This window comes from Tupaia chinensis, unplaced genomic scaffold (genome assembly GCF_000334495.1).
Source record: "Tupaia chinensis unplaced genomic scaffold, TupChi_1.0 Scaffold139757_1, whole genome shotgun sequence".
Classification (NCBI taxonomy): domain Eukaryota; kingdom Metazoa; phylum Chordata; class Mammalia; order Scandentia; family Tupaiidae; genus Tupaia; species Tupaia belangeri.
In genome coordinates, this window is record NW_006199637.1 from 1,898,260 (window position 1) to 1,910,564 (window position 12,305).

Genomic DNA, 12,305 nt, shown 5'->3' on the forward strand with positions numbered 1-12,305 from the left:
ATAGCCCGCACAAAAAGACAAAAAACTCACGCCGGGCGCGTGTGCGTGCGTGCCCAAGATCCCGAGAGGAGAATGGAGGAGAAGAGATTGCGGCATGACCATCACCCCTGAGGGGTGATTTCTCGCTTTCTGTCTCTATGTCTCTCTCTCTGTCTGTCTGGCAAGTGCACGCGCCCTATAGCGAAAAATCCTCTCCAAAAAAAAAAAAAAGATACAGTAATAGGAGTCCCAGAAGGAAAAGGGAGAAAGAATAGAGTGGGAGCAATATTTAGAAGTTGGGGCTGGCCCCAAAGCCTAGTGGTTAAGGGAGCCAGATCCCACATGGTCAACCATATTGTCCAAACACTGGCCCCAGCAGCTTGTAAAACATGCCAGGCGCATATGCATGCATGACCCAAGTCATGACAAAATGGAGAAAGGATTACAATGTGATTGCACTGGGGAGTGCTTTCTCCCTCGCCCTGTTCTGTGTCTCTCTCAGGTGAGTGTATGTATCCTCTGACAACAAAGAGAGAAAGAAAAGAGGGAAGAAAGAGAGAGGAAAGAAGGAAGGAAGTTAACAGTGCTAGGAGTGTTATTTGTATTTGCTATTAAATTTCACTGTGAACCTAAAATCTTTTTAAAATTATATTCCCTTTTCTAAAGTTAATACCTAAGAACTTTGAAAAGCTGAGAAATCTTGAAATTCAAGCCTTAGAATATGAGAAATATGAAGCAGCATTAAGACAAACTCACATACATTACAGTATGCTGAAAACCAAAGACCAAAAAAAAATCTTAAACAGCTAAAGATGAAAGATGTGTTATATTCTAAGGAGCAATAAAATAATTGTTATTTTGTTTAAAATACTGATGGGGGGGGGCAGCAGGTGGCATGGTGGTTAAAGCACTGGATACTCCCACATGGCCAACCACAGTTCAAGTCCCAGACATGGTAGCTTCCTTTCTCACTTTCCCTCTCTCTGTGTCTCTCTCTGTTCAAATTAAAATAATGCATGAATACATAAAATTAAATAAATAATTATTTTGTTTAAAAAAGAAAGAAATATTGATATGGCCAGCAGGTGGCATGGTGGTTAAGACATTGGACTCCCCATGTAGCCGACTGTGATGCAAGTCCAGGACCTGGCAGCTTGCTTTCGCACTTTCCTTCTCTCTCTCTGTCTCTCTCTGATCAAATTAAGAAATAATAATGATGATGGTGAATAAAATTAAATAAAATTATTATTTTTAAAAAAGAAATATTGGGAGCCAGAAAACAACAGAATGACATTTTTTAATGTGCCCCAAAAATAATGCAAAAAATAATTGCCTCGGGAACCAGCAGTTAGCGTAATGGCTATGTCGCTGGACTCCCACATAGTCGACCACGGTTTGCGTCCTGGACCCGGTGGCTTAAAACTCACGCCGGGTGCGTGTGCGTGCATGCCCAAGATCCTGAGAGGAGAATGGAGAAGGGATTGCGGCGTGACCATCCCCCCTGGGGAGTGATTTCTCGCTTTCTGTCTCTATGTCTCTATCTGTCTGGCTGGCTAGCGCATGCACCCTATAGCAAAAACCTCTCAAAAAATAATAATAATAATAATAATTGCCTGCTTGTGGCTGGCAGGTTATGTGGTGGTTAGGGACACTGGACTCCCGCATGACCAAACATAGTTCAAGTCCTGGACCTGGTGGCTTACTTTCTCATCTTCTCTCTCTCTCTCTCTCTCTCTCTCTCTCGCTTGCTCCATCCCTCTCTGGTCAATTTAAATAAATAAATAAAGTCAAATAAAATAATTCTAAAAAAGAAAAATAAAGTAATAGCTACCTAGACTTTCATACTTAATGAAATTACTCCTCAAAACCAAGTCCCAGTCCTGATGGCTTACTTTCTCACTTTCTCTCTCTCTCTCTGTCCCTCTCTGGTTAAATTTAAATAAATAAATAAATAAAGTTAAATACAATAATTATTTTTTTTAATTAGGGTGAAATAGAGATAGTTTCTGTCAAATTAAAAACAAACTAGTTGGGGCCAGCAGGTGGCACAGTGGTTAAGGTGTTGTACTCCCACATGGCCGACTACAGTTTGAGTCCTAGACCTAACAACTTGCTTTCTCACTTTCCTTCTCTCTCTCTCTCTTTCTCTCTCTCTCTCTCTGGTCAAATTAAAAAATAATAGTAATAGGTCTGCCCCACCTTTGGCAAGGCCGGTGTCACCATGTTTTCTTGGGCGAGGGTTGCTGGGCTGTCAGCCTGGGCCTTACAGCCACAATGGATCCAAGTTCGAAATATGGCAACTTTGAAAAATATTACCAGGTGACTAAAGTCCATCAAAAACATCCAGAAAATTACCAAGTCCATGAAAATGGTAGCAGTGGCAAAATATGCCCGGGCTGAAAGGGAACTGAAGCCTGCTCATGCATATGGAATAGGATCTTTGGCTCTGTATGAGAAAGCTGATATTAAGGTACCTGAAGACAAGAAGAAACACCTCCTTATTGGTGTGTCCTCAGATCGTGGACTTTGTGGTGCTATTCATTCCTCAGTTGCTAAACAGATGAAAAGTGAGGTGGCTGCTCTCAGTGCAGCAGGAAAATAAGTTATGCTCATTGGAATTGGTGATAAAATCAGGGGCATACTTTATAGGACTCATTCTGACCAATTTCTAGTGACATTCAAAGAAATGGGAAGAAAGCCTCCTACTTTTGGAGATGCGTCTTCATTGCCCTTGAATTACTGACTTCTGGATATGAGTTTGATGAAGGCTCTATCATTTTTAATCAATTCAGGTCTGTTATCTCCTATAAGACAGAAGAAAAGTCCATCTTTTCCCTGAATACCATCACAAGTGCTGAAAGTATGGGTATATATGATGATGTCGATGCCCGTGTGCTGCAGAATTACCAAGAATATAATCTGGCTAACATCATTTACTACTCTCTGAAGGAGTCCACCACCAGTGAGCAGAGTGCCAGGATGGCAGCTATGGATAACGCCAGCAAGAATGCTTCTGAAATGATTGACAAATTGACTTTGACATTCAACCACACCTGCCAAGCTGTCATCCCAAAGAACTGATTGAAATGATCTCTGTTGCTGCAGCTCTGGATTAATGGAGATCAAGTTTCACCCTCAGATAAGAGGTGAAGAAGGAAAACTGAGCCAGCTGATTTTGGTTTTACCTTACTGCTGTCTTTGCCAGAAGAAATTGTTGGTCCAGAACAAATTGTTGGTCCTTTGAATTATTAACAACAGCAAGATATTTGTAACTCATCTTATAATAAATAACTTAAAATAAGAAAAAAATAGTAATAAATTAAATTAATAATTCTTTTTTAAAAATAAACTAGTCATAGTATGCCTAATTAATCTAACTAGAATTTCCACTATCAAGCTGAATCGAAATAGTGAAAGTAGTGTTTTTTAGAATTATTTATTTAATCTATTTTTATTATTTTATTTTTTTAATTTGCTATAGGACATGTGCAGTCAAAGAGACAGAGACAGAGACAGAGAGAGAGAGAGGAAAAATGAGGAAACAAGCCTCCAGGTCCAAGACTTGAACCATAATCAGACATGTGGGAGTCCAGTGCCCAAACTACCACACCCCCTGCTGCCCCTGGGAAAGTAGTATTTATCTCAAGAATGCAAGGGTCGGGAACTAGCAGTTAGCATAATGGCTATGTCGCTGGACTCCCACGTAGTCGACCGCGGTTCGCTTCCTGGACCTGGTGGCTTAAAACTCACGCCGGGCGCGTGTGCGTGCGTGCCCAAGATCCCGAGAGGAGAATGGAGGAGAAGGGATTGCGGTGTGACCATCCCCTCTGGGCGGTGATTTCTCACTTTCTGTCTCTATGTCTCTCTCTGTCTGGCGAGCGCACGCGCCCTATAGCGAAAATCTCTCCCCCCCCCCAAAAAAAAAATGCAAGGGTGTTTAATTCCGATGCCCACTGCTCTGTGGCCTGGGCTCACCCCACCCACTGGGAGACTTAGGTCTGGTCTGGGCAGGCCTCCTCAGATTAGTCCTTCCTTGGGGCCTGGGAGGAACTTTGGAACTTTGGTACATTAGCCCACATGCTGCGCTGCACAACTTGATCCTCTTCATTAAGTTATATCTCCTTAGCTTGCTACCACCTCATCAAGAACTGAATGTTTAGTAGAGGAGCCAAGCACCTGAAGTTACCCATAACTGCTCTGACTTGGGAGACACAGCCCTCCAATAGTAATACACCTGGGAACTAAGGGTGAAATTTCCCCTTCCAATACTATAAAATCTACTCCAATAAATAGGAAAATAACTGAATTTTACAGCAACTGACCAAAAACCAGCACAGATCTCGAAGAAACATGAGAAAACAATTGGGTAATTCTCCCCAAGATGAGCATAGTAGCCCCTCACTACCAATGGATAGTGCAGAGAAATACACAGAAATGTCAGAAAAAGAATTCTTAATATTCATAGTGACAAAACTCGATGAGATGCAAGAGAAAACAGAAAATCAGTTCCAGGAAGTGAGGAAATCATTTTAGGACATAAAAGAGGAATTTTGTAAGGAAATAGACACCATAAAAAAGAATCAAATGGAACTTGTGGAAATGAAGAATGTAACACAAGAAATTAATATCTCCCTAGAAAGCATTAGCAGCATTAACAACAAGCCAAAGAAAGAATTTCTTTTAAAAAAAATTATTTTATCTTATTTATTCACTTTTTTTTTTTAATTTGACCCGAGAGAGATGAGTGGTGGGGGAAGGAGTGAGAAAGCAAGCCACCAGGCCTGGGACTCAAACCGTGGTTGGCTATGTGGGAGTGTCCAACGCCTTAACCACCATTTCACCTGCTGATGCCCTGAAGAAAGAATTTCTGACCTTGAAGGCAAAGTCTCCAACATAGATCAAATCACATAAAAGAATGAAAAAGCAACCAAAACATGAGGACAACATATGGGACACCATGAAACACACAAATATCCATATAATGGATATTCCAGAAGTTGAAGAATCTGCTAAAGGTATGGAAAACCTCTTTCATAAAATAATATCTGAAAATTTTACAAATATAGAGAAACATGGAGAAATTCAAACCCAAGAAATAAGAAGGATCCTAAATAGAATCAATGCAAAAAGATCCCCCCCTCAGCATATCATAGACAGATTGGTTAAAATGAAAGACAAAGACAATATTCTAAAAATGGCAAGAGAGAAACATCAAGTTACTTATAAAAGTTATCCCATTAGGCTAACGTCAGACCTCTCAACTGAAACAATGCAGACAAGGAAAGAACGGGAAGATGTATTCAAAACATTAAAAGAAAAAGAATTTCAACCAAGAATATTATATCCAGCAAGATTATCCTTCAAATGGGAAGAACAAATAAAAGCATTATCAGATAAACAAAAACTGAAAGAATTCATCAATACTAGACCAGCTCTACAGGAAGTACTGAGGAGAGTGTTGTATCAAGATAACTAAAGAGAGACAAACAAATAGGAGAACAAAAAACAACTGAGAAAACACCTGACAAAATGACAGGGATAAATCTGCAAATATCAATAATAATGAATGTTGGGGACCAGCAGTTGGTGTGGTGGTTAAGGTTCTGGACACTCCCACATGGTCAACCACAGTTCAAGTCAGACCTGGAGGTTTACTTTCTCACTTTCTCTCTCTCTCTCTCTCTCTCTCCCTGATCAAATTAAAATAAATGAATGAATAAATAAAATTAAACAATTTTTAATAATAAATATCCTGTTACTTAAAAAAAATAAGGACCACCAAAGACCCTCTGCCCAAACTTCACCCTCCTGCTCCCCAGTCTAGCCAGGAGTCAGGATAAACCAGTCAACAGACATCTATATTTGAGTTCTGAGTAGCCCCATTCAGGGATTTCGACCACTGAAGATCCTCTACACAGACTTCAACTCCCGGATGTCTTTACAACTATAGAAGAAATTAAGATTAAAGTCAAAAGGTTCATAGAAGCTAGCAGGTGGCATAGTGGTTGGGACAGTTGGACTTCCACAAAGCTGATCACAGTTTGAGTCCTAGACCTGGCAGCTTGGTTAATCACTTTCCATCTCCCTTTGCCTCTCTCCAGTCAACTTCAAAACAAGTAAAAAGAAAATAATGACCATGAATAAAATTAAATTAAAAAGTTCTTTAAAAAATAAAAAAAGATAGGGGTCAGCAGGTGACGTAATGGTTAAAAGCACTATATTCCCACATGGCCAACTAAGGTTCAAGTCCTGGATCTGGTGGCTTGCTTTCTTACTTTCCCTTTCTCTCTCTGAGTGTCTCTCTCTGGCCAAATTAAAAAAATAGTTATAACAAATGGAATTAAATAAATAATTCTTAAAAAAAAAAAAAGATGTGGGCCAATAGGTGGAATGGTGGTTAAAGCACTGGACATACCCAGATGGCTGAACATGGTTTGAGTCCAGACCTGGTGGCTTGCTTGCTTTCTCACTTTCTCTCTCTCTTTCTCTCTCTCTCTCTCTCTCGTCAAATTAAAATAAAATTAATTAATTTCATTTAATTAAAAAATAGCCACAACAATAAAATTAAATAAATAATTTTTGAAAAATAAAAGAAACCAATGATAGCAAATGAACAGGTGTTTATGACCAATAGAGCACAGCAAAAGCAGTCATAAAAGGGAAGTTCATAACAATTAGTGCCCACAAGAAAAAAGCAGAAAGGGGGATTGGCAGGTGGTGTGGTGGTTAGGGGTGCTAGGTTCCCACATGGCCAACCACAGTTCAAGTCCCAGACCTGACAGCTTTCTTTCTCTCACTCTGTCCCTCTCTAGTCAACATTAAAATAAATAAACAAATAAGTTAAATAAAAATTATTTTATAAAAGAAGAAAAGTGGCAAATAAACAACCTAACAATACAACTTAGGGAACTGGAAAAACAACGATAAAGCACAAAAAATTCCAGGAGAAAAGAAATAATAAAAATTCAAGCAGAAATAAATGAAATAGAGAATAAAAGATCTATACAGAAAATAAATGAAACCAAAAGCTGTTCTTTGAGAAGATAAATAGAATTGACACACTGTTAGCTAGATTAACCAAGGAGAACAGAGACAGGAACCAGATAAATCAAATTAGCAAGGAAACAGGCTTTTTTTTTTTTTTTTTTTTTGGGGGGTTTTCCTTAGGGGGCGGGGGGTCCCCGCGGGTGTGCTCGCCAGACAGACAGAGAGAGACAGAGAGACAGAAAGCGAGAAATCACTTCCCGGGGGGATGGTCATGCCACAACCCCTTCTCCTCTATACTCCTCTCGGGATCTTGGGCACACACGCACCTGGTGTGAGTTTTACGCCACCGGGTCCGGGACACGAACCGTGGTCAACTATGTGGGAGTCCAGCGACATAGCCATTATGCTAACTGCTGGTTCCCAACAGGCATTATTACAGTGGATGTAACAGAAATTTAAAATGTCAGAGAATACTATGAACAACTATATGTCAACAAACAAGAAGACCTAGATGAGATGGAAAAATTTCTGGATACATATAACTTACCAAGATTGAACCATGAAAAAAGTCTGAATGGACCCATAACAAGCAAAGAGATTAAATCAGTTATAGATAGTCTCCCAACAAGGAAGACTCCAGATCCTGATGGCTTTACTTCTGCATTCTACAAAACTTTTAAGGAAGGATTAACCCCAATTCTCCTTAAACTATTTTTAAGAATTCAAAAGGAAGCAACCCTCCCAAACTCATTCTATGAAGCCTCCATCATCATAATTCCAAAATCAGACAATAACATGACTGAAAAAGGAAACTGCAGGCCCATATCCCTGATAAATATGGATGCAAAAATTCTCAACGAAATACTAGCAAATCATACTCAACAACATAGTAAAAAGATTATGCACCGTGACCAAGTAGGCTTTATTCTAGGAATGCAAGGATGGTTCAACATATGCAAAACAATAAATGTAATACATCATGTTAGCAAAAGGAAAGATAAAAACCATATGTTCATATCAATCAATGCAGAAAGAGCATTCAATAAAATACAATATCCCTTCATGATTAAGACTCTCAGCAAAATCGGTATAGAAGGGACATTCCTCAACACAGTAAAAGCCATCTACGAAAAATCCATAGCTAACATCATACAGAATGGGGAAAAAATAAAAGTTTTTCCACTAAACACTGGAGCAAGACAAGAGTGCCCACTTTCTCCACTCCTTTTTAACATAGTAGTGGACTGCTGGTACAGGGCCGCCATGTTGCAGCAGAACAGTAATGATGACACTGAAGATGTTTCACTGTTTGATGCTGAAGAGATAACTGATAGACCAAAAAAATCCAAAATCAGACATCCCATGGCATCATTTTTCCATTTATTCTTTCGAGTCAATGTAATCATAGTCTATCTTCTGTGTGAATTGTTCAGCAGCAGCTTTTTTGCCTGTATGGTGATGATTATTTTGTTATTGTCATGTGACTTTTGGGCAGTGAAGAATGTCACAGGTAGACTAATGGTTGGCCTACATTGGCAGAATCGTATTGATGAAGATGGAAAGATCCATTGGGTATTTGAATACAGGAAGACATCCCCTCAAGAGAATGAAACTGTTTCAGAGGCTGAATCAAGAATCTTTTGGTTAGGACTTACTGCCTGACCAGTGCTGTGGGTGGTTTTTGCCTTTAGTGCTCTCTTCTCCTTCAAAGTAAAGTGGTTGGCAGTGGTTATCATGGGTGTTGTGCTACAAGATGCCAACCTGTATGGTTACACCAGGTGTAAAGTGGGCAGGAGGGAGGCGTGTGAAGTAACTTTGACCATTTTTTTTTTCTCTCTCTTGCAGAATACTGGAGATGATCAGAATTCCTAAATAGAAAACTTATATGTTTTCATCACATTGGGAAACAACCTATGAGATTCTTGACTGAATCTTTTAGAGCTCAGTCCATGTTGCAAAGAGTAGCATGGGGTTTGTTTTTCCACTTAAAAACTATTTATAAAGAGGAAAAGTCATTAAGTTTTTGTTTTCTTTCTAGCAGGTGGGACTAAAGAGTATGGTGTCACTAGGAACATTCTCACAATTTGTTTTATGGTGTACACATGTCTGCACATGCTCATGTGATACCAATATATCCCACATTAATCAAAGTGTGTGTATTCACTTACATGCATTCTAGAGACCTTAGCATTTTTATCCATAGAACATAGGAAGACGTTCTTAGTTTATTTAAAACTCTATGTGTTTATATATTATTTCTTGTAGATTATTTTCAGAAGTAAGTTTTGATTCTATGGTAAGAGTGAACACTTTGACCATAAGTGTTCGAAATAATTCTTATTTTTAAATATATACTTCATGGTGAAATTTCTTATACATAAGCAGGCAAGTGAAAAACCACATTTGGGCCAGTTTTATCAACTAGTTTCTAAAATTTTGTTTATTTTTCTTTGTAACAAGTAATTTATTCAAGGTCCAATTAATATAAATGGAAACTTAATAGTTTATGTTTATGGGATACCCAGAGATAACTGCTCTTCTATTTATTTTATGGAAAAGATAGCCAAACTTTACTTTGGAACTTCTTGGAAACTCTTCAGTGATTGTTGGATTAATAAAACCTATCTTTTTCCACTACAAGAGTATTAGTCTTATGTCATAATGAGAATAATCATTTAAATACTTGGCATAGTAAACGCCTAACACATTTTATGAGTGTATTTTCTTTTTCTTACTATAATGGGGATATTGTGAATCATACATTTGTATTAATGATACTTCTTAAAGAAAAGCAATATATTGGGACCAGCAGTTAGCATAATGGCTATGTCGCTGGACTCCCACGTAGTCAACCGCGGTTCACGTCCCGGACCGGGTGGCTTAAAACTCATGCCAGGCACGTGTGCGTGCATGCCCAAGATCCCGAAAGGAGAATGGAGGAGAAGGGATTGCGGTGTGTCCATCTCCCCTGGGGGTGATTTCTCGTTTTCTGTCTCTCTGCCTCTCTCTGTCTCTCTGGCGAGCGCACATGCCCTATAGCAAAAACCTTTCAAAAAAATTTTTTTAATAAAATAAAATAAACTTAAAGAATGCAAGGGTGTTTCAACATAAGAAAATTAATTAATGTCATATTCAACATTAATGATGTTAAAGAAAAAAATAGTACGTCACATCAACTAATACAGAAAAAATGTTTGACAAAATTCCACACCCATTCATGATAAAAATATTCAATAAATCAGAAATAGAAGGGAACTTTCTCAGCATCACAAAGGACATTGTGATGGACCTAATGTTTATGTCCTCCCCACCCAGTTTCTGCTGAAAAACCTAATCTCCAAAGGGATCATATTAGTAGGCTGACCTCTAGGAGGAAATCAGTAAATACATGGGAATAGATCCCTCACCCCAATGGGTCTGGAAAGTGGAACCACTGCCCTAGTGAAGCCACTTCTGTTAAGCATTGTATTACAAGTTCTAGCCAGACAAGAGAAAAGCAATAAAAGGGGCTGGCAGGTGGTATGGTGGTTAAGGTGGCTGAACTCCCACATGGCTGACTGTGGTTCAGGTCCCAGACCTGACAGCTTGTTTTCTTACTTTCCTTCTCTCTCTGGTCAACCTCAAAAAAATTTTAAAAATAAAATAATGACAATGAATAAAAATAACGTAATTCTTTACAAAAGAAAGCAATAAAAGATTTCAAAATTAGAAAGGAAGAAGTGAAACTATCTCTATTCACAGATAATATGGGCTACATACAGAAAAAGAATATTCACACACACACACACACACACACACACAAAACAGAGTTAATAAAAGCAATTCGGGGGCCAGCAAGTGGAGTGGAAGTTAAGACAGCTGGATCCTACGTGGCCAACTGCACAATTTGAGTCCTGAACTGGGTGGCTTGAAAGATACACTGGGTATGTATATGTGCATGCCCAAAATGCCAAGAGAATGGAGGAGAAGGGATTATAGTGTGGCCATCTCCCCAAGGGATGATCTCACTTCCTTGGTGACTTGAACAATACACTGGGTATGTGTATGTACATGCCCAAAATGCCAAAAGAAGAATAGAGGAGAAGGGATTGTGGTGTTGCCATCCCCACAAGGAATGATTTCTCACTTTCTCTCTCTCTCTCTTTCCATCTCTCTTTGTCAAATGCATATGTCCTGTATCTAAACAAATAAAAGCAATTCAATTTTTAGCATCAAAAAACAATATGCAAATAATAAAGTACTAAGGAATAAACTTAATAAAAAGGTATAAGACTTGTACACTGAAAGTGCTAGTACGTGGAGCAGTAGTTAAGGTGCTGGACTACCACATGGCTGACCACAGTTTGAGTCCCACATTTGTTTTTCATTTTCTGCTTCTCTCTCTGTCTCTCTCTGGTCAAATTAAAAAATAATTATAACAAATGGAATTAAATAAATTATTTTTTATAATTTTTTTATTTATTCATTCATTTTTTATTTTTTAATTTGACCAGAGAGAGACAGAGGGTGAGAATGAGAGAGAAAGTAAGAAAGCAAGCCACCAGATTCAGGACTTGAACCCTGGTCGACCATGTGGGAGTGTCCAGCGTCTTAATCACCATGCCACCTGCTGGTCCCAATAAATAAATTATTTTTAAAAGACTTGTACACCGAAAACTACAAAGCACAGTTGAACTTTAAAAAAAAAGAAAAACCTAAAAAATGGGAAGAGGCATCTGCGTAGATCGCCCACCTCCCTTTCTGCCTCTGCTGCTGCCATGGCACCCGTGAAAAAGCTGTGGCGAAGGGGAGCAAAAAAAAAGAAGCATGTTCTGAAGTTTCCCCTTGACTGCACCCACCCTGTAGAAGATGGAATCACAGGTGCCGTCAATTTTGAGCAATTTTTCCAAGAGAGAATCAAAGTGAGTGGAAAAGCTGAGAATCTTGGTGGAGATGTAACCATTGAAAGGAGCAAGAACAAGATCGCCATAACTTCCGAGGTGCCTTTTTCCAAAAGGTATTTGAAATATCTCACCAAAAAATATTTTGAAGAATAATCTACATGATTGGTTGTGCGTAGTTGCAAACAGCAAAGAGAGTTACAAATTATGTTATTTCCAGATTAAGCAGGATAAAGAGGAGGAGGAAGATGAGGATTAATACTCATTTATCTGGAATATTTTATATGAGTTATTGAATAAAACTTGGGAACTAAAAAAAAGGGGGGGAAGATATCTGTTATTCATGGATTGAAAAAGTTAACATTCTTTTTATCTTATTTATTTATTTATTTTTAGAGACATTTTTGCTATAGGGTGCATGCACTTACCAGAGACACAGAAAGCGAGAAATCATCTCCC

The 12,305-nt window shown here is 38.7% G+C and overlaps 3 pseudogenes; all 3 read left to right on the forward strand.

Moving 5' to 3' along the window:
• The first annotated feature begins 2,291 nt into the window (after nt 1-2,291).
• On the forward strand, nt 2,292-3,180 carry LOC102470943 (ATP synthase subunit gamma, mitochondrial-like; annotated as a pseudogene).
• A 5,046-nt stretch (nt 3,181-8,226) lies between these two features.
• Nucleotides 8,227-8,763, forward strand: LOC102499698 (Golgi apparatus membrane protein TVP23 homolog B pseudogene; annotated as a pseudogene).
• A 2,960-nt stretch (nt 8,764-11,723) lies between these two features.
• Nucleotides 11,724-12,105, forward strand: LOC102470529 (60S ribosomal protein L22 pseudogene; annotated as a pseudogene).
• Nucleotides 12,106-12,305: the final 200 nt, after the last annotated feature.